Source organism: Emydura macquarii, unplaced genomic scaffold (assembly GCF_026122565.2).
Source record: "Emydura macquarii macquarii isolate MOO-44397 ecotype Brisbane River unplaced genomic scaffold, CSIRO-AGI_Emac_v2 contig_2636, whole genome shotgun sequence".
In the NCBI taxonomy this organism is placed as follows: Eukaryota; Metazoa; Chordata; order Testudines; family Chelidae; genus Emydura; species Emydura macquarii.
Window position 1 is genome coordinate 8,692,615 of NW_027132773.1, and position 23,770 is coordinate 8,716,384.

Below are 23,770 nucleotides of genomic sequence, written 5' to 3' on the forward strand. Positions count from 1 at the left end.
GTACAGTTGCCATTTTAACATATGGTGCAATGAAATTCACCCCTTTGAGGAAAATGTTAGTATTTTTATGGTACTGAAATCCCATGCTAGAGTAACTATTGGTGGCAGCAATTAACTACCGTAAAAATGACTGTTTCTCACCAATTTCTTGTTTTATTTTTTCCATACTTGCATCATTTGCTTCCTGTCCCATATAATATTGTAATGAATGTTGTTACAACAGGATTTACTGTATGTGGATTTGATATAGATGAAAGAAGCCATGGCACACACAATGACTTTAAGACTACTAGCTTTGTAAAGGTGGCAGGGATGCAGTCTTAACATGGAATAATTTTTATGCTGGATGTTGCACCATGCTGTTAGTACTGCACTGCTGAGAGCATACCACTCATATTTGTCTCTCTGGGCCTGATCCAAAGTCTGCTGACATCAGTGGAAAGACTTGGGAGAGGTGGTCCATGAGTATGTATGCATGTGGAAAGGCCTAACTGTGTGTGAAACCGTGGATTCTACTTGTACCTGATATAACTGGAAAAAGCAAGTTTAAAAACTTCTGGATCACACTTGCTCAAACGAACTTGTCTAGTTAGCAAAATGTTACTGAGGAGAGTTAGCCCCTTCTATGAATATCTGTCTTTTTTTAAAATGTGATCAGAAAGGTTTCATTTACTTTAATCGTAGAACAGTTTACAAGCTTTTTTACACGCAACAATTTCATACTTTACTGCAAAGTTTGTGTATTAATATAATTCTGGTGAACACTAGAGATGAAAAATTACATTATATGACTTGTACAGTATGTTCTTTTTTTCCTTACAGGATTGCAACAGTTTGGGGGTGGGGAGGCGGGAAATCACAACTTGATATCTGGGCATCAAAAGCTATAATATAAATGAATTGCTGGAATACTTCAGATTCCCCCAGATATTCAGACTTTCAGCTTTGTAACAATGATGTTCTTGAATGTCATTGTTCCCAGATGCATTATAAGATATCCTGCCTTAAGACTGGTTATGACAAAGTTACAAATAATGCAATGCATTTGTTTATATTGCCTGGGATTCTGTTTAATTCTCAGTAGTTCTATAATTGTTTAAAATATTTAATATTTTTAATTAAAGTCTTTTAAAGTTTATATTTTGTATGTATGATATGCTATTTACTTCTGGAAAACATAAAGTCTCCTAAAGAAACTAGGAGAAATATATAAATTTTAAATACATTCACTGCCACCTCTTGGCTGATAAATTACTTTGTTCAGCAATAAGCAACAGCTTTGTAATTCTGGGCAATGATCCGGGAAAGACTCACTAATAATTCTAATTCGTATTGCAGTAGAAGCCAAAGGTTCCTGTCATGATCAGCGTCCCATTGCATCAGGCTCTCTACAAATGCAGGAAGATGACGGTCCCAGTGCTGAAGATCTTACAGTGTACAACCTCCACCCTTCAATAAGAACAGCAAGGTAACACCAGTTGCAAAACTCACTGTGGGTTCAGAACCCCAAAAGATATACGAGAAAAGTATGTATTGAGGAAAAGGGATCAAGGTGGTGATGGTTTTTTTGTTTGTTTGAACATAAGCTCTCCTCACCTTAGCCACTGTTCGTTGTCTGTTTTTGTTAAACTTAAAATATAAATTGTTCTCATAGATTCACAGACTATAAGGTCAGAAGGGACAACTGTGATCATCTGGTCTGACCTTCTGCATAACACATAAAACTTCATCTTCCAGCCATTGCATTTTGTTTTACCTTTGTCTGCTTTTTCCCCTCATGTAAACTGCACCTCACCATGATCTCAGCTCTGCAAAGCAGTGGCTCCAACCCAGCAAAGCACTTAACCACGTGCTTAACTTTATACATGTGAGTAGTCCGATTAAAGTCACTTGTACCTTGCCTTATTGAGCTCTGTATGTATTATTTCCGTTTCTATGAGACCTACCAATTTTAAAAGTCTATTTTTACTGTATTTTTAAAGCTCTTGAGTTTTGGTGTTCATGGGAAAGCATGACATGCCGGGGTCAATACAGGAAGTGCACTAATGTTATTTAAGCAGATATCAGTAGACCCTTCTCTTATAAACTATGATTAAAATCTAACTATAGTTTTACCATGATTAAAATTCCTAGATCTGCTCTAGGAATTAGTCTGGACAAGTTCTATGACCTGTGCTATACAGAAGGTCATACTAGATGATCACAATGGACCCTTCTGGCCTTGAAAACTATGAAAATAACTTTAATCTGATGTCTACATAGGATTGAACATGAGTATCCCACTGCAGATGTAAATCTGGCAGGGAAGGGCTAATGCTCTTTGTTGGTAGTGGTTGTCAGACCTGATCTTAGTTATGAAGTGATCTTGGGTCAAGATTTACCAGTTCTTCTAGATTTAGTTCTGGAAAACTGGAGCAGGCTTCTGCCTAAACCAGGCTTCCAGGCCAACTTCCAAACATTGACTAGGGCTCTGTCTGAATCACACTCCAAGGCTTCAAAATTGTGATAAGTTTTATGGCTCCTTGATTGCACCCACTAAACTCTGGCCAGTGAGCAATCATTCTCAGTCTGTAACTCATGGGATTATATTTTAATTCCCATGTCCAAACGTGCCTCAGTAATGTTGATTCTGAGTTGGTTCCAAAATTGGAAGGTTATTTTCTGGTTATGGCAGAAATCTCACAAGAATGACTGATCTCACATTTAAACTACTCAGGATAGTGTAAATTTTAGCAGATCAGCTGATCTCACAAGACTTCTGCCATTATGGGGTAAAATCTCACCTGTATAGAACACAAGGTTTTTGGTGCTATTGAACCCAAACCCTAACCCAAACCCTTGCCTTAATTTGACTTCTAGCCTGATTGCTAGTTAGCCTAAAGAAATTCTGGATCAGGATTAAAATGTGACATTCTGAGACCCTCCCTAACACCCCTTACTAAAATGATGATTAGCACTTACATAGCATTTTTCATCTTCAAAGCATTTAGCAATTAAGCTAACTAGATATAGCAAAATTATCTTCAAATTTCTCTATAATGCAAGATTTTTGTGCGAGATATCAAAAAATTCTTCACTGCATCCTGATTTGTGCCACTTATTTGATGGAGGGCTCCATAGTGGCATGATTTGCTATTCCCATCCTTTAAAAAAATTCAAATTAAACCCTGCTTCTATCTTTCAACCATTTTTCAGTGTTTGTACAATTTATTTTAGAATCCCTCTTCTCCTGGGCCATATTCAAATGACTTATGATAATGTTCTTAGCAAAAACCATGTCATTATTGTGATTAATCTCATCTGATGACAGCACCACTGCACAACTAAATGATCAACCTAGGGAAAAAAAATCAGTAATCCTATTTAGCTTTTTTTGGTGATGATGCTTCTTCAAGTGTTACAAACTTCATAGTAAATTACCTCCATATGATATTAACTGTGTTCGTATTATGTCAGACTTTGGTCTCAAATATGATCATTTTAGTTTTCCAGTGCAAACAAATATTTAGAAAAATCAATCACTTGAGATCATATAGCATTCCAGGAGTATTTTGCCCTCTGCAAGGTGGCCTCTGAGAGTATGAAGGACAACACGATTTTCATAGAACAGTAGCCATTGTTTATTTCTAACTACAAACAGAATAATCTTTTCTTTTTAGATATTGCTCTCATAGAATGTTCCTTTTCACTAATGCAGGGTTACAAACCACTGAGGTTAATTAAAAACCGCTTTAAAATAGAATTTCTTTTATTTCCTGGAATTAGAATATCCCACACTGTTGTACTTTATCTACAGTAAATTAGAGTTAACATTACTGCACAAATTAGGCTGAAGTGCTATGTAGTGTGCTTTCCCTTGTCTTAGGAAAAAAACCCAGACATTGTCTTATTAAATTATGAGAGCTTCATGTCTCTCTGAGGCTCTGGCTGTACTCCTGCGTTTAAATGCTGTTAGAACCTGATAAATTAGTTATGCATTTTGTGGCTCCCTGGGTTCTGGTTTTGAGTCACAGTCTGGTGTTTATATTTTACCAGACCCAGTTCTACTTCAATTGTGACCATCAAAATTCTTTTAACAGAGCAAAACACATTTTGTACTTAATCCTGAATATATTATAAGAGTTGAACTGAAACTGCAGACTTTTAAAAGTGTTTTTTAAATATAGGAGCTGAACTAATCTTAGCTTGAGTTTTTCTTTATTTTTAGTAATAACCATATTCCAAGGTTTATGTGAGACTATCACGAGATAACTATTTCTGTTCCCCTGTAGCTAGGTCAGTTCTTTGGTAAAAACACCCTAATCACATTCTGGCTTCATGTTAACCCATTGGTAATTTATACCGAGAACGTATTCCTGAGTGAAAGCCTTTGGGTGTATTCTATATATGATGCTGTTGGATCAATAAGTACACTTTAAAACTGGTGTGCAAGACTTTCAAAGGTTAAATGAAAAAAAAGGGATATTAAGTTGCAACTGAGAGCTAACTATGAATATCCATGACACTATTATTCAAAAGATTACTTTTGGGACAATGGTAATTTGATATATGATTACTGTGGTCTTATTGCTATATCACATATAGATGTATATATATTCAGTAAGCCCACCTAGGTTTATAAAATAAGCTATGTTCAGTTTAAGCGTATACAATATGTCAATGCAATTTTTCAAATTATTTTTATTCTTGTTTAAAATGGATTCTCAACCTCTTGAGTACCACCAGGGGGACTAGGTCATTTATTTTTTGCTGAAGTGGCAGGCTGTACAGTATGTGTACATCTTGGTGCTATTACAATGACACCTTGCTGAATATACTATAACCACTATGCCCAGGAGACCTTTAAAATAGGGATAGTTGGTCTAAGTGGTAGTCTATCTCCATGTGCAAAATGATAGGAAAAAGCCATTACCTAGGAAAGGAAAAAAAGAGCCCTTTAAAGCTGTTCAGCATAGCAGCAAGTTTATTGAAACATCATGTAACTGCATGTTCTAAAGTGACAATGTTCTTATGGGGCTTCATTCTATTTTAGGTTTCATTTTTTTTGGACATGAAAATAGTGTTTATTAATAAACTACTGCACAAAACTTTCACAAGAACACATGTACAATACTATAATGTTGAAAAACTGTCTCTCCTTGGGTTTTTCATTTATTAGTATATTTAAATACATCAGCAGAAGGAGAGAAAACAAACCCTAGGGAAAGCATAAAACAAATCCCAGGGAAAAAATAAATATAGATGAAGGTCAAATATTATTCTTAACCAAAAGTATCTTAAATATTATCCAGGTTGTTTGATGTTTATTTTATCTTTCTATGATATTCTTCTTCATAGAGTATCTACTTGTATTCCATCATGTTATCAGCTTGGAAGAAGCTAATGTAAATATCCTTAAGACCATATTGTAATATAATTTAAAACTTTACAGTGTAAAAAAAAAAATCATTGACACTATTTGAATGACCTAATCATGGCAGTTCTGCATCTAAACTTCCCATTTTTAATCTTGGAAAGACAATTTAAACAAACTGAAAGAAATCTTTATTGTATAGCAAAATCAAGGAGATAAGTGCCACCTGGCACACACATAAATCGAAAGTACATCACATTTCTTCACAGCGGCTAACTTTTGGCATTCTTCAATGGAATTACAGGTTTTAGCATAATCAGAATTACAGAAATGAACCTAACTCCATTGTAAATTACCAGAAATTTTGCAATGTAGAAAAACACAAGAACTGCCTGAGTCTGATGAACTCACATTACAGTACCCTACAAAATAGATTAATTAAAGCAAAGATCAAAAGCATGATTAATAATTTATTATTTTATTCTAATCTTATGTAAGGAAACTTTTAAAAGTGTGATGTGGACACTAATTGGTGAAATATAATGAAACCTCTCTTAAGCTACCACTCAAAGGAATTTAGTAACATTGGTTTCTTAATCAAGGTGAACTCCTAATAATGGTGAAGCAGAATTTTACTTACTGTGTTTAAGAATATTTAGGAGATTGGCAGACAATACAGAATGGTCTTTCTTGTGCAAGTTTCATTGTATAGTGATATTTCTACAATATGTTACAAAGCATTTTCTTTAAACAGTTTCTTGGTACCTAATCTAACTAGCTAAACTAAAATAAAAAGAAGAAATTCAAACTGTTGCCTAGATTCAAACTGCCCCATATAAAATATTCTTCAATGTTTTAAAATGTTTAGTTAGCCCAACTATATGTGCTAGGGGGGTAGCTAGATCTTACAACATTCCCCATCTCCCACTTCACCTCCCCAAATCACCCTTACTCTGAAGATGTTGGGAGAGAGGGATGCAGGAGACAAGTACCCTGGCTCAGTAGAAAAAATAGTATGTGATCATGTAATAAAAGGCTGTATCATAATACATACACATCAGGAGGCCAAATTAAGGTTGCACAGACATCTTAAATCTGGCAGTTCTTAACTTTGGAGTGTGTAATTTCACAGTTGTGTTTTTTTTTAAAAAAACTGATAAAACAGAATTTCTATCATGTGGTTTCAAATAGACTCCCCCATGGTTCATCAGGAAGGCTGGAACTGTTAGAGTGACCTCACAGACCTCTGCCACTTTAGCTAATGGAATAACTGATAGCAGTACTAGATTGTCATCGTCTGTGTGGACCAGCATGAGAGGGGGATAGGGGAACACATTTGCCAGCGTGTGTCACAGATATTTGCTGACAGCAGCAGAGGAATGCTGAGACTCAGAAATATTGGGAAATCCATTCCAGGCTCTGGAGGGGAGTGTGCTCCAGCGACACAGACTTTTCTGCCCATTTCCTCAAGCTTTTGGGCCTTTATCTCCCAACCCCTCCAACCTGTCCCTGTCCCAGTCCTGGATCTTCCCTACTCCTGGCTCATTGTCCCAGTCACATTCTCCTTGCTATCCCAGTCTCACATCTCCAGGCTTCCTGTCTGTGCCCCAGTCTCCCCACTGACTTCCAGTCTCTCCCTCTCTCTGTACCCAGTCGTTGTTTCCTTGCCCTGCCAGTCCCAGCTACCCTCTTGCGCTCCTTATCTGATCTTTCTCCCCTCCACACACACAGTCCTAGTCTCCCTCCGTAGGCTCCTCATCTAATTTCATTCTCCCAGCACCCTTTCCCTATCTCCTTATCCTAGTGCCTTTGCCCTAGCAGTCCCAATTCTTTCACCTCACACCTCATCTCCTTGTCAGATTTCTTTCCTGTTCCCATTCCGTCACTAGTTCTTAGTCCATTTCCACGGTCAGCCAGACCCAGGTCCTTCTTCCTTCCAGGTCCTTGTCTGATCTCAGTGTCCCCACTGCAGCCATTTCCCTCCTCAGCACCCAGTCCCAGACTCCCTACTATGGCTTGAAGTGTCCTCAGACTTCTTATACCAGTCTACTCCTTTCACTCCTCCCAATCCAGCTTTTGTCTCCTCTGCATTTAAACTAGATGCCTTCCTCCTATATGGTGCCTGGATGCCAACAAGAGAGTCACTGACAGCATAGAAGAGATAGACACCACTATTGAGAGCAGGGAGCCTGGCCCAGAACAGCTGCTAGCAACAATTACTGGGAAAGTTCTGAGTCCCTGTAGCCCTGGACTGGAGATAGCATGCTCAGTCTCTCTGTGGGGATGTAGTATGCACAGTCTAGGCAGCACTAGAAGCCATGCTCAAAGAGGATGGTGATTTCAGGAAACTTAGCTGCGGGCTAGGAAGTCTCTATTGAGCATGTGCAAGTTTTTTCCCCAAAGGCTTGTAATTTGGCCCAGTTTGGTCAGTGGGGATGACAAAAGGCATAAACCCCTCCTCCCTGCCAAAAATTAAGTTCTTGCCTCAGAGGATGGGGTGCGTGAACTACCAGCCCCACCCATAATTAATTAACTGAAAGTTCAAAGTAACCAGACTGTAAAGCAAATATATGAAAAAGGAAGCAATAGATGTTGGTAAGATACTTTCCAATGGTCCTGTATAACCTAAAACAGCAACGGTTCCCAAACTGAGGGGCATGGAAGAACATTCAGGGGAGCATGGTGGGGTCTGGGTCAGTCCCGACAGGGGGTGGGGAGAGAGCATCACACTGCCAACCCCGCTCAGCCCGCAGCCCCGCTCCATTCTCAGTTTAGCTCCACCTCCAGTCCCGGTTCCTCCCCCATCCCCAGTTCCACTCCCAGTTCTGCCTTCAGCCCATGCTCCGCTGCTGAGTAATGCAGTTCTGCAGTAATGGAGGTGGGGCATGGACAGATTCCGTTAATGGGAAGGGAGGCACAACTGGAAACGTTTGCACACCACTGACCTACATCCATTATTTAAAAATTTGGGAGCTAGACCTTTATCTAGAAGCCAGTGGTTGGGGAACTTAGGCTATTGAATGTCAACAAGCTAGAGTTGAATGACTTTTCAAAGATTTCAGATTTCTGTATGAGCCAAAAGAAAATGGATAGCCTATTCTATATAGGCACACATGCTTTCTATGTGTTTCATCCTCTGAATTAAAGATTTTATATTAAAGCAACATATGTCATTTCATTACTGCATTCTGAGAGGTAGATGAGGCTTTTGATCTTCATAGCTGAAAGAGGGCTTTTAGCTACAGTGATAATCAAAACAAACACCTAATATTTTCAGGGTGTCTTTCATCACAAGGTGCTTTTCCAAAATATATAATCCATGTACAAAGTGAGCTTTAATATAATGTTGAGGTTAAGCAATTAAGCACCCACCAATAGGGCTAACTAGAGTTAAGTTCAACCTCAACCCTGTTTTCTTGTTCTTATGCCTTTAAAAATGCCTTACCATTATAAAGGTCAAATGATACAATATAAACTAAAACTTCATGTTCAAACTTGTATACTATAGCTACAATTTTAGAAAGTGCTTATGTCACTCAGAAGCCTGGGTCCTGTTAATTTTTAGTGGGTCTTAGGCTTCCAAGTCACTTAGCATAATGTGTATTTAAGTTTGGATTACAATAGTACCTAGAAGTCCTGCTCAAGATCCTATTGTCTTACAAAGATCTGAAAGACAATCCTTATCCCAAAACAATTTATAGTCTACTTTATAGCAAACCATAAAGTGTGGCTGTGAACACACACACCTTCCTGTAGTGGGGTGTACAAAGCCACACTGGGCCCAAAGGCACTGAAAGATACTAGTGGGCCCAAATAGCCTTGCCCATCCAGACCTGCAGAGCAAGCTCCAGCTGGAGAGAAAATTTAAAAGGGAATAAGTAGTCTGGGGCATCCTGAACAAAGGTGATGAAGAAGTCTCACTTTGAGGAAGAAGACTGATTGCCTGCTGAGCCCATTTGGGGCTGAAGGTTCAAGTGTCTTTTCTTTTGCTATCGTATATTGGACTTGGAGACTTGGGAGGAGCTGGATGGTAGGAAATGGCCCAGGGAAGAAGCTCCAGGGTGCCTGACCCTGTTATCTTTCATAGGGACCTGGGTTGGATGATGGTGGAGCGGGTGGCCTCCCCTACCAACTATCTTTGTTGCAGGAGGGGCATAAGCCTCATTTCTACCCCATCCCCACCCCTTAAAGGAGAGGGAAAGGATGTTGAAAACCCTGAGGTAAAGATAAGCCAAATAAACGGCTGATAGCCCTTTCTGTTGGGAGGCAAAAGACTGAAAACTTGGGTGTTCTCTCTTCGAGTGGTTGCTCATATGCATTCCACTATAGGTGAGTGCGCGCCCCGTGCACGAGTCTGCGGAAGCTTTTTTGCCCTAGCAACCCCGGCGGGTCGGCTCCAGCGCCCCCTGGAGTGGCGCGCACATAGCACGGCATATAGGGTGCTGCCGACCACGCGGGCCCTCAGTTCCTTCTTTCTGTCCGTGACGGTCAGTGGAACGCTTGCCCCTTGCTTCATTGCAAGTAGCAACCTCTGGACCCTTAATCTGTAGTTAAGTTTTTCTTTGTTCTAAATAGTTAACATAGTTTGTAGTGTAAATAGTACTTAGCATAGTGTAAATAGTTAGCCCTTAGGGACTGTACTGGAGCCATGCCGGACTCCACGGGGTTCAAACCCTGTGCAGCTTGCTCAAAGGTCTTCTCGACGAGTGACCCGCATGATTGCTGCCTCCGATGCCTCAGAGAGCAGCATCGCAAGGATGAGTGCTGCATTTGCAAATCGTTCAAGCCCTGAACACAAAAGGACAGAGACGCCCGCCTCCGGGCGATTCTGATGGAATCGGCACTACGTCCTGACTCAGAGCCCTTCAGGTCGCCGACGGCACCGAGCATCTCGTTGGTGCGCAGCGCTCCTCCGGCTCCGACATCGGCACCGACATCGGCACCGCAGAAGACAGTACCAAAAAAGAAAAAATGGCCTACGGCCGCAACTGTGGACTCCCCCCTGCGACCAGTACAGCAGGGGGTGATGCAGGAGATGCCCCAGCCACGTGCCGTCAAGACCACTACGGCACCGGCATCTCCTCGCAGGGAGCCTCCCCCAAACCCGGGGGGTGGGGGACCGCCCCTGCAGGGGCCGTCGACTCCGGAGGCATTTGTTGCGGCACGTGCCCTCATGGCCTTGCCTACGCCTCCGTCCCTCCCTCGGCCGAGGGATTCGGGGACGGCGTCTCAGGGTAAGCCCGTGCTGGGCTACCCCGGTGGGCAGAGGAGACGGGACTCGGTGTCTCCCCCCAGACGGTCGAGGAGGGGGAAAACGGAACCCCCCTCCCAGCTCCGACCCCGAGTCATTGAGCACCTCCACACCGCGGCACCAGGGGCGGTCCAGAGGTTCCCGGGGGAGCCACTCCAGCTCCGTTTCAAAGGGGAGGAGGTCCTCGGAGTCCCGGCACCAGCCAGTAGCTGAATCGAGGGAGACGGGCCAACCAAAAGAGCCACGGCACCGCTCTCGTTTGTCTTTGGGCACCCGGAACCGACCACGATCTCCCATCCCGGTGCTGAGAGACACGGTGCCGACAAGAGATCGACGCTCTCGATCCTCAGAGCACTATCCGGTGTGGATCCTGGTGACCCAGACGCAAACCAGGCACCGGTCTAGATCCCCGGCGTATAGCCCGATAGTGGCACAGGGAGACAGACACAACTCCCGGTCAGTCAGCAGCGCCTGTCATCCAGGGCGGCGTGAAAAACCAAGCCACCAGTCTCGATCTCGATCCCGGACTCCGTGCCCAACACGTGCTTTGGCACCAGATGCCCCCGCACCGCGTCAGCACCCTCTCTCCCCGGTACCGAGGGGACGGGACCGGTACCGCTACACACGGTCCCGAACGCGCAGTCCGGCACAACCTACAGCACCAACGGAGTCGCCTGTACCTCATCGGCGCCCTCAGTCCCCGGCACCCAGGGACAGTTATCGGTACTGGTATAAATCGAGGTCCCTAACGCGCTCCCCGGTGCGACGTACGATACCGAAGGATGACCCCGCACCACTTCAGCGTCCTCAATCCCCAGCACCCAGGGACCAGCATCACCGCCGATGCATCTTGAGGTCCCGGACGCACAGCCCAATACGACATCATTGGCACCGACACACCTTGCGGACCCAGTCGCGTAGCCCAGTAAGGGCCCTGGCTCCGGAGCTCTCGGCACCAGGGGTCCCTACGGTACCGCGCCATAGTCCTGATAGAGGACATCGTCCACGCAGTCCCAGGGTTGAGACGGGCAAACATTGCCGTAAAACCGAGGCACGTCAGAGGCATTCATCATCCTCCAGTTACTCTCCTCCCTGCTGGCCCAGCAAGTGCCACCGTGACCACTCGCCCTTGTCGTGCAGCTCATCTCCAGCGAAAGGGCAGTGCAAGAGGAGCCGACGATCCGTTAGCCCGGCTCAGAGAGGGACTGCCTCATACCCGGCACCAGGCACGGTACCAACATGGGGGCAGGGACCATGGCAATGGCCCTACTGGGGACCCTGGCCACCACAAACAACCCAGGGAATGGGGTCTCTGCCATCTATGAGGGCTCAACCTCCTCCCCCACCCATGAGCACACAGGGCAATGACCACTCGTCCGAAGAAGAGTCGGACCCTATGGAAGGGCCCTCCACGGGTCCCCTGCCACAGTCCTCCTCTCCCCCTGACACGACAACCAGGGACCAAAGGACCCCGCTCCCCGATTTCAAGGCTCACCAAGAGCTTTTAAAAAGGCTCGCGGAGAACCTAAAGATCGATCTGAAAGAGCTCTCCGAGGAGGAGGACCCTATCTTCGGGATACCAGCCTCAGCAGGCCCCTCTAGGGTCGCGCTCCCGGTTCACGACCGCGTTCTGAAGCTGGTCAAACCTATCTGGGAGACCCCCGCCTTGGTAGCCCCCATGTCAAAGACAGCGGAAAGGAAGTACTACGTCCCACAGCAGGGCTTTGAGTACCTATACAATCCCCCGGCCCCGGGCACGCTGGTAATGGACACTGTTAACCAGCAGGAAAGACAAGGTGCCCAATCAAACACTCCCAAAAACAAAGAAAATAAAAAAATGGACCTTTTTGGGAGAAAGGTCTATTCAACCATGGCACTCCAGCTCCGCATAGCCAACCATCAGGCCCTCTTGGGGCGCTATAATCTAACCTCTGGTCTTCACTCCACAGGTTCGTGCAGGCACTACCCCAAGACCTAGCAGTGGATTTTAACACCCTGCTCCAAGAGGGACAACGGTGGGGGGAGCTATGCTACAATCGGCCAGTGACGCAACAGACGCTGCGGGAAGAGCAATGGCGTCAGGCGTAGTCATGCGCCGATCGTCCTGGCTACAGTCCTCAGGCCTTTCATCCGAGGTACAGCAGGCAATACAAGATCTGCCCTTTGAAGGTACAGGCCTGTTCTCGGATAAAACGGACGACAAGCTGCACGCTTTGAAGGAATCAAGAACCACACTGAAGTCCTTAGGCCTGTATGTGCCACAAGCTACAAGACGCCAGGGCAGACTGCAGCCTCAAAGGCAACAGCAACCCGCTCCCAGACTATCCCCTCGACCGCCTCCGCCCAGGAGAGGTCGTGAGCGGTTCAGACAGCCCAACCATTGGGACCACCCAGGCGCCGTCAAGGGCTCCCAGCCAGGGCCGCAGAAAAACAATAAGCGCCCCTTTTGATGGGACGCTCGAGGGTGGCGCCTCCCCCATTTCCATGGCTCTCATAGCCGAACTGGATCACACCCCGCCCTTCAGAGACAGGCTACGGCCATTCCTCCAAGAGTGGCAGGGCATAACCTCAGACCGCTGGGTGCTGAGTGTGGTGCGGAGAGGTTACGCCTTGCAGCTCTCGGCCTTCCCACCGGATTCTCCTCCTACCCCGTCCCTCTTCAGGGACCCCTCTCACGAGCAACTCCTTCTCCAGGAGGTCCACTCTCTGCTCCCCCTAGGGGCAGTGGAGGAAGTCCCCCTTATGGAAAGGGGCAGGGGGTTTTATTCCCGGTATTTCCTTATCCCCAAGGCAAAGGGAGGCCTCAGGCCTATTCTGGACCTTCGCCGTCTAAACAGGCTCATCAGACAGCTCAAGTTCCACATGGTCTCCCTAGCCTCCATTATTCCCGCTCTGGATCCAGGGGATTGGTATGCCGCCCTCGATTTGAAGGACGCATATTTTCACATTTCTATCCTCCCGGGCCACAGACGTTTCCTCCGCTTTATGGTAGCTGGTGGCCACTACCAGTTTTCGTCCCTCCCCATTGGCCTTTCCTCAGCGCCCAGGGTGTTCACAAAGTGCATGGCGGTGGTGGCAGCCTACCTGCGGCACAGAGGGGTTCAGATCTTCCCCTACTTAGACGATTGGTTGCTTCGGGGAAAGTCCAGGGATCATGTGACGAACAGCTTGGCCCTGATGTGCGCGATATGCAACAGGCTGGGGCTGCTCATCAACGAGCAGAAGTCCACGCTGGCCCCTGTACAGCGCATAGAATTCATCAGGGCCACCCTAGATGCAGTGCAGGCCAGAGCCTTCCTCCCACAACCTCGGTTCCAGACCATGACCGCCATCATCTCCGAGTTACAGAGGTCCCCCACGACGACAGCCAGGCACTGCCTCCAGCTGTTGGGACACATGGCGGCATGCACATACGTGGTGAGGTTGGCTCGCCTCAGGCTCAGGCCCCTTCAGGGGTGGTTAGCCTCCGTTTATGCCCCGGACAGACACTCATTGAGCAGGGTAGTCACTGTCCCGCCCCAGGTCCTAGCGTCCTTGAGCTGGTGGACAGACTCGAGAGAGGTAATGAAGGGAGTCCCATTTGCAGACCTGGTTCCCTCCGTAACGCTGATTACAGATGCTTCCGATGTTGGTTGGTTCCATCTCGGATGCTTTCCTGATAGACTGGTCGGGGCCACTACTGTATGCTTTTCTCCCAGTTCCACTGCTTCCCAAAGTCCTTTGAAAATAAGAGAGGGACAGAGCGGACATCATTCTGATCACGCTGGCATGGCTGAGACAGCACTGGTACAGCATGCTGCTCGACCTATCCATCACCACACCGCTCCCGCTCCCGAGGTGCTACGATCTCCTCTCCCAGGACCAGGGTTGCCTGCTCCACCCGGACCTGGACTCCCTCCACCCGACTGCATGGAGGCTCTGTGGTTAGCAGAGCAAGTCCAGCGCATCCTCTTGGGAAGCAGGAAGCCTTCCACTCAGGTTGTATACCGGGCTAAGTGGAAGCGTTTCACTTGCTGGACGCAGTCACGGGACATCCTGCCGGTGGGCTCTACCATACAAGCCATTTTGGAGTACTTGCTGCACCTAAAGACGCAGGGCCTGGCCCTGGCCTCCCTGAGGATACACCTGGCGGCCATCTCAGCCTTCCATTGCCCCGTGGAAGGGAGGTCTATCTTCTCTCACCCAATGTCCATCAGGTTCCTCAAGGGGATAGAGAGGCTATTCCCACAGGTTCGCGACCCGTTGCCTCTCTGGGACTTAAACATGGTCCTTACTATTCTCACAGAACCCCCCTTCAAGCCTATAGCTACATGCCCACTGCTCATTCTCTCCTGGAAGGTAGCCTTCCTCGTAGCCATTACATCGGCTAGAGGGTCTCTGAGTTAAGAGCCTTGACCTCAGAGCCCCCCTACACGGTCTTCTATAAAGATAAAGTATGACTGAGACCCCACCCGGCCTTCCTGCCTAAGGTGGTATCCCAGTTTCATTATAACCAGGATATCTTCCTCCCCGTGTTCTTTCCTAAACCACACGGCTCGGAGGAGGAGTGGAGATGGCATTCGCTGGACATCAGGCGAGCCTTGGCCTACTACATCGACCGGACCAGGCCGTTCCGGAAGTCCACGCAACTGTTCATGGCAGTCGCGGACCGGATGAAGGGCTCACCTGTATCCACCCAGCACATCTCCACCTGGATCACTGCCTGCATCTGCACCTGTTATGAGAGGGCGAAGGTGCCGCTCCCGGGACCAGTGACTGCACACTCAACCAGAGCCCAGGCCTCCTCTGCGGCCTTCCTGGAACGAGTGCCCCTGCAGGACATCTGCAGAGCAGCAACCTGGTCGTCGGTCCACATCTTCACCTCCCACTACGCCATCGTGCAGCAGGCAAGAAAGGACACAGCCGTCGGCAGAGCCGTGCTGAGAAGGGCCTCTCGCCAGTGACTCCTACCCGCCACCAAAGGTATGGCTATTTAATCACCTATAGTAGAATGCATATGAGCAACCACTCAAAGAGAGAAAACAGGGTTACTTACCAGTAACTGTTGTTCTTCAAGATGTGTTGCTCATATCCATTCCAAACCCACCCTTCGTCCCCGCTGTCGGAGTTGGCAGAAAGAAGGGACTGAGGGCCCGCGTGGTCGGCAGCACCCTATATGCCGCGCTATGCGCGCGCCACTCCAGGGGGCGCTGAAGCCGATCCGCCGGGGTTCCTAGGGCAAAAAAGCTTCCGCAGACTTGTGCACGGGGTGCGCACTCACCTATGGTGGAATGGATATGAGCAACACATCTCAAAGAACAACAGTTACTGGTAAGTAACTCTGTTTTCTACCCACTAGGCCACCTGTCCCTCTGAGGACTCTATTATGCTCCCCAATTCCCTCCTTTTTTGTTACAAAATGAATTCAGGGAAGAGGTCGGGGTTTTGGGGTTTTTTTTAACCTCCTTCACTAGACAAAAACTGATATTGCACAAACAGGCAAAACCACTAGCCTGGGGGTTGAGTCAAGCATGAACACATTCAGGGGCAAAAGAAAATAGGATATACTATCTATTGGAGAGGGTAGGACAAGGTGGGGGAAGGACACAGCGGGAGAAACAATACTAGCTGAAAGGGAGGGAGTTACATCAGTCCAAGGCAAAATGACCATATCAAGGATGAGATCCTGAGCCCACTACAGTCAACAAGAGTTTTGTCACTGGCTTAGGCCAGTGACCAGGGTTTCACTCCAGATCTCTAGCTGGTTTTCTCACCAAAATTCAAAGGCCTGGTTACCTATGCTCCTATGGGGGGTGGAGGGACAAACCCAAAATTCACAAGTTCAGTGAGTTTCAGGCACTAGAAAATCAAAGAACTCTTAGGCAGCGGGTTTGAATTCTCAGATCTGAGTAGTAGAGATTTGGGTGAGACAACAGCCTGAGATTTCCAGAGGACTTAAAAGTTGGAAATAAGCTTAACTATAAAATATGCTCTGCGCTCCACACAGTAATACAATGATCCTGTGAATATACATCAGATGTAATTTCGTTCACACAGAAGCAGCATCTCTCCCATTATTAGGTGCCAAACATTAAATACATTTGCTTTAAATTGTTACAGAAATAAAAATATCCCACTCTTTGTTTTGCTTATTTTAAACAATATGTCTGGATTGATGAAGACGTGTAGCAATTTTTGTGTATTTAAATTCTGTGTTCATTTCCATAAGGGAATTGGAAATGGCACAAGCTTGTCGTTCTAAAATAACCTCGCTGATTATAGAAACTTCTGCTATCAAAATACACAAATATAAGACATGTTGCCATGAAGATTTCATGATGAGAATTTACATGCAAAATGCAGAAATAAAGGAATTGTAAATTCACAGGAAATGACACTCTACAGCTTTACAACAAAGTTAAAAGAAGATTTATTAATGTGCCAGCCCGGGATAGTCTCTCTGAGATAAAGAAAAAATATATTTGAACAACTTTGAAAAAATTCAAAGCTGAGATATCGCAGGATAGGTGATACAGCTTTTATTTCTAACACCACAGCTTAGTCTAGTTGGTAGTGTTATTTATTATGACTCTGAGGAAGGATTCTCCACATTGTTCACAGATATCAATAATAATTTTATATTGTAACCAACAGCATTTATGTGTATGGGAATATTCCAGTATCAGGTATCCTATCCTAGGGATAGTAAAATGTTCATCAAGGAGTCAGCTGGGTTACTCAGAGTATTATGGTTTGAAGTCATGCTCCTTTACTTTCCTGTTTAGTTACCAAGGAGTTCCTCCTGTACTTGTTGAATAAAGCAGCACATTCCGAGCCTGCAGTAATTAGAGTGTGTTTCTAGTGCAGTGAGAGGTCCCTTTAAAAAAATAGTCTAATTGTTCCACACAATCATAGCCTTGACTGTTCCTAGGTTAGAAGTAGCATAACCTAGCAATTCTTGTGTTGGATCTCACTGACTAAGCTGTATATGTTAAGAACACTTTGGAGTTTAATATATATCACAATACAGTAGTTCACACAGTCTTGGACACTAACCCTGGTTTTATTGAAGAAACATCATGATGATGCAATAAGGTACTTTATAACTGTCTAAGTCATGAATATTTCCTTGTATAGTTAAATTTTCTTAGTGTTTAAATACCAAGGGCCTTACATTTAAACAAGTTAAATGCCAAATTGAATGCCTAAATTGCTTGTGCAATTATAGCTATTTCATCTGAATATCAGGTATGTAAATATACCACAGTTAAAGCAGAGGAAGGATGAATCAGCATCCGCAGAGAGGAAGGATAGTTTAATGATTAGGGCACTGGCAGAGGATCTAGGTGAAATGGATTCAAATCCCTGCTCTGCTACTGACTTCTTATGTGATTTGGACAAATCACTAAGTCTTTCTGTACCTCTGTTCCCCATCAGTAAAATGAAGATAACAGAACTGTCCTAAGTCGCAGAGGTGTTGTGAGGATAAATATATTAAAAACTGTGAGGTGCTCAGATATTGCGATAAAGAAGGCCATATATGTATCTTAGATATATAGTTAGCCATTTGTGAACACCTAAGTGGGATGCTCAGGTATGATAAATGCATATCTAACTTTGTTTAAAGTCTGGCCCTAGAGAGCATAGTTATTTTTCGAACATTTTTATTATTCATCTGGAAACTAAACATAGATTCTAGGAACCTAAATGATGTATTGAAAGTTTTAAAAATAAGACAATAAGTAATGACAAGGGTACTGGAGATTAAAAGAGCATGGCTTTCTTAGCCTAACAAAAAGAAGGTTGAGAGGGAATAAGATTGCTCTCTATAAATGCATTAGGGGTTAAAACCAGGGAGGGGGAAGAACTATGTAAGCTAATGGACAATGATGGCACAAGAACAAATGGTTATAAACTGGTCATGAATATATTTAGGCTGGAAATTAGAAGTAGGTTTCTAGCCATGAGAGGAGTGATGTCTGGAACGACCTTCCAGTAGAAATTATGAGCAAACCACATAAGTAGTTTTAAGACAGAACTGAAAAGCTTATGAATGGAATTCTCCGAGGAGGTTGCCTACAATAGCAGTGGATTCGACTCAATGACCCAGGAGGCTCCTTCAAGTCCTGTCCCATGGTTCTATGTTTTTTGAGGTAGCAGTTGAGCCTCGAGAGTTGCTTGTTTCCTATGTTTAAGCTAGGGTGACCAGATGTCCTGATTTTATAGGGACAGTCCCTATATATTGCTTGGTTGCATGAAACTGAATATAGGGCAATGCCACTGAATGTTGGCACCATTTTCCAGAGACAGTGGTGATTTTAGCTGATATCTCACTCCTGAGGGTCACAAAGGTACAGATAGCATTGCTGCTTTTGGTGTCCCGAAGCTGGCTCGGTCCATATATTACTAGCCTGTTTACTGCAATGGTGCCTGCTGAAGTTATCGTGGAGTGGCATGGGAAAGAGTCTTACCACAGAGGAAGAAATAAGGCTGCCATCCCTAGCAACCTTCATGAGAGGATTGCAGAGTACCTCCAGGAAAGTTCCACTGAGATCTCAGAGGAGGATTCAAGGCATATCCCTGTGTACATAAACAAAATTCTCCTTAAGGCCTTGGCTGCATAACTCTACAGGGGAATGTAAAGCAGATAACACCACTACCTGGTGCCATCAGTACATCATTGAAATAGGAAATACAAGTACATACTTACCTGGGGTTCCTTCCCCTGCATTGGGCTCACCTGTGCTCAATTGCCAGGACTGACTGTACTGCAGTGGAGTCTTAAACAGGTCCTGGTTTGTGGCATTGCTCACATGTCCCCCATCCTCCTCCTCCTCCTCCTCACTGTTCACAATAGGGATCTACGTCTCATGCTCTTTGGTGGTATCTGCGGTGGTCAGTGGGGTGGTGGTGGGGTCTCCATTAAGTACAGCATGCAACTCTTTGTAAAAATGACTCAGGACCAGAATGACTGCTTAGCTCCCTGGCCTTCTGATATGCCTTCCATTTTCATGTGGCACTCCTGCTGTTCCCTGTCCCTGTCCCTGTCATACACCTTCACCAGCATCCACCTTGCAATCTGCTCATAAATATCCATGTTTCCTCTTCTCCCCACAGGAGATCCTGGCCACTCCAGACTGGAGCGTGGCTGGAGCATGTAGCTCACCAAGCTGGACATTCAGGAAAAAGCATTTGAAACATTTGTGGGGTTTAAAGGGAGGGGGGCTTCTAGCCTCCGTGATCTCTGGGAGATGGAGTTCACAACTGTGCCCAGAGCAGTCAGTGTCCGGTGTTGTGGGAGACTGGAGGATTGTTAGGGTCTGCGTAGGTAACACCCTGTCTACACTCACACTGTGTCATCCTCAGTATGTCAACCATGTTCCCACACCAGTTGGGGAAGTGGTGTTCCTGTGTTGCCATAACAGGGCGCTTACATCTGTGGGAGATAAATTTAAGTGTAGACAGATGTTTTACTAGGTTGATGCAAGAAAGTTTACATTGATCTGACTTTGCATTGTGGACCTAATGCTGCCACCTTTCCAGACTTGCTGCCTAAAGCACTATTCCCTGCTCACTGACAGAGGGTCTCCCCTGTTATCCCCATCACTCCTGCCAACTCTTTACCACTGTGCTTTTCTCCTGGCTAATTGATACTTGCCACCTGTTTAACTTGTTCATTATTGTTTTCTTAACTGTTTCTAATGTATAGTATGGTTCAAGAGTTCTCTTTATACAGCTGATTATCTGGAAGGTATCTTTGTATGTTCAGACTGTTTTGTTTTTACTAGCACTTTGTTGTTGGGCATAAGTAACATTGGGTAACATTTTAAAAAGTGCTTAAGGGTACATCTTCACTGCAATAAAAGAACCATGCCATGGCCATGGCTGGCCCAAATAAGTCAAATTTCCTATGCAGATGTTCAGGCTCCAGCTGCAATCCAGGCTCTGAAACCCCACGAAGCAGGTGGGCTAAAAACCACACTGCAATTTTTAGCCCCTCAATCTTAGGCCTGCCAGCCCGAATCAAATGGCCTAGGCCAGACATGGCCATGGCATGATTCTTTTATTGCAGTATAGACATAACCTAAGTGACGTAGGAGACTCAGTCCCATTTGCAAAAGTGAATGTGGCACTTAGACTTTTAAGTCCTACTGACTTTTAATGGTACTGAGGCTTCAAATGGCTCAAGCATGTTTGAAAAACTTTCCCATAATTTATATATAAAAAAATAATCCAGACTCCCAAGTTAACTCATGTAAAATGTATTGGTTCTGCATGTGGTTGGCTGATTACTTGGAAAATTGGCTATGGCCTAGAAACCAGCTAAGAACCCAATCGTGCAATGTAAATGGGAGGAGGAGAAGAGGGAAGCTGTACCAGTGTGGTATACAGTTTTACTGGAGCTGATCAAAGATATGGAAACATTTTTCACAGGAAAATCTGAGTCCAGTAAATATATATTATTTTCAAAATATGAACCACTGATCTTCACACTTGTATGATTTTGAAAACCATAAAACTGTGTGAATGGTATATTAAGCAATTTATAGCACTTCACCTTTTTGCAGATCTTTGAGTTATGAGGGGGAGAGGGAATTCTTTGTTTTTTGTTAAGCTCCGTACTCATGTTTTATTTGACTTTATGGTATATTACAATCAATTGTTTTGGAAATCCTAAAAGAAAGCCAGATCCTGCTCTAATGGAATTTGATAGAAATGTATGTGTCCGTAGATTTTTCTGCCAATAGTTGATGTTATAGCTTATAAAATGCTTCCAAAAGTTACAGTGATGTTTGGAATCTTTTCTTTCTACCATTACTGTGATTAGCATCAGTGTCATTAATGAAGAACCAGTTCAACAAATAATAATAGCTACACAGATTAAATAACAGGTTCCCATTTTCAGAAAAATAGGTTATCATCTTGTGCGTCATGTTTTTCAGTGAATTGCATGGTCAGGTTTAGTACAAATACATGGCATACAGTTGGAAAAATATATTTGACTTTCTCTTTAAAAATAACAAATATTGTGATATTAACCTAAACATCTGAAAAAGAGAAATAGAGAAAATAAAAGAGAAAATAAATATATCCATTGTTCATGCTGTGAAACCCCCAAAGCATTAAGAAACCTACAAATGGAGTTTTTGATTTAGGACAAAATCCTGTTTGCTTAACTCAGCTTAACTCAATAACTTCACATTTTGTACTTTGTCATATGCTTCAGTGTAAATCTCTACAACTATATTATACAGCCTTTCTTCTTCAATATCTTCTTGTAAAGTTGACTCGTAGTTTAGACACACCTGTGCACAAAGCAATTAAAATATATCTGTCTTTCTTGTAGTGCATATAAAGCATAATGGGTGGTAAAATAGAATATGTCCTAGATATAAATTGCCAGACTCCTTTGATGTGGTAAATTAGACTAAATATCAAATGCTACATTATAAACTTTTCTGTTGAGATAGGAAGGCAGTGAAACAGATGTATCATTCCCAAGCTTAAGCTCTCTTCATTAGTTTGCAGATATCTTTTTGTTTGCAATATTAACTTGCAATAAGCCAAGAAAATCTGGTATGGCACATTGTTATAATAGAAATATTTCCCAGGGCCCTTACAGTATTAGGAGGGATGAGAATTCTATGTTCCTGTCTTTCCTATGAAGACTGAATAACAAAAGGTCATGTGATGCCATCAGATCTGCACTATGAACCATGGAAATCTGGCAGCATTTACAAATTTAAAGCACTGACAGTGACTTCTGCACCAAATAAGGTGTAGCCATACACAGAATTATATTTTTTTCCAATATGGCAACTATCCAGTATGGATAATTTTCAGAGAAGCACAGGAAATGACTTGTGCCATTCATGTGAAAATTAAAATACAGATCAACTCGGTGACCCGCTGGTCACTGAGCAAAATATAAAAACTTAAAGAAGCTAATGCCAGTGGTGGGGGTGGAAATGAGTTCCTGAGTTGAAGACCCGTCAGAGAACTGCAGTCAAGGGACTCCGAGAACTAAACCTTTCTCACTACAATTTTGTCAGTTATTTTTATAAGTGAAAGGAAATTTGAACCAGCCTGATACCTGGCAAAGTTGACCTCATCAAGAGATTGTCTTAAGAAATGCTTCCTTAAGGGAAACAAGCGTTTTTCCTCCTGAAAACTCCCCCACAGGAGCAGACACTTCACTTCCTCACCGGTCTTGCTTTAGCCCACTGTTTCCCCAGAACCTCCAGAATCTAAGTGAGTGTCATTGGTAGAAATGGAAGCAGACTTGCATTTATACCTTTCATATTCTGTCTGAAGAATGACAGTTCTGTCTGGATCAGAGAGGTCCTCTGTGCAAGGTAATATGAAAATTCCCCACAGTAATAAAATCTTGACTCTGTTAGTCAATGGAAGCACCCCAGCTGAATTAGGCTGTCCACAACTTGGAATGGTTCCACTTTTCAGGATGCACAGATATAATAGAGGAGGCTAAGAACACTTGTTTTTCCTAGCTGCAGCATAAAATATTTAAAATTAAAACATTTTAAATTTAAAAAATTCTTTATAAAATGATTGTTCGAATTTGGCACATGACAGTTAATATCTTTGCCTGTTGCCGTCTCTTGATATAATGACCTATGAGGAGGCAGCTGGGGCAAGTAGGAACCACTATAGCTTATACTACAGGGCAAGAGGTAGTTACAAAGTCATCTCAAATGGATAGAATGGATTGCCTTAATTCTCAGTCAGAACCATCTGGAATCCACACCAGTTCCCTCAACTTTCAAAGATAATCTCCAAAAATGGGATCCAATCCAGTAGATCAAAGCTATTGTTATCCTGGATCATATTGGAAAACCATATGAAACATCATTTTTTTTCATCCGGGAACCTCAGATAATCAACTTCTGAAGGGACACGATTCTGCTACCATTGGAAGTTTTGCCATTCACTCAAGTAAAACCAGGATCAATCTCCATGTCTGTTTTGAAGTTCCCAACAGAATTAAGCTAAGTAAAAGGCTCAGGCCTTTTTCATGCTTTAGCAATTTTGCTGTTGATGTCAATGGGAACATAACAGAGGCTGAAGTCCATTTCTGAGTTTTTTCATCTACTGTCAGCAGCGGTTTTGAAACTCATGTTCGTGCTAAATTAAGTAGGGCTAAACTGTTGTCAACACTTTGTCAAGAA

At 44.2% G+C, this 23,770-nt stretch overlaps 1 long non-coding RNA gene across 1 annotated transcript in view; it reads left to right on the forward strand.

Moving 5' to 3' along the window:
* Positions 1-1,336: 1,336 nt before the first annotated feature.
* The window catches only part of LOC137163733 (uncharacterized), a 74,413-nt gene continuing 51,979 nt past the window's right edge, over positions 1,337-23,770 (forward strand). Inside the window, exons 1-2 of the long non-coding RNA XR_010922821.1 lie at positions 1,337-1,468; positions 1,807-1,867. This is a non-coding gene — a long non-coding RNA (uncharacterized lncRNA). The remainder of the gene's footprint in view (positions 1,469-1,806; positions 1,868-23,770) is intronic.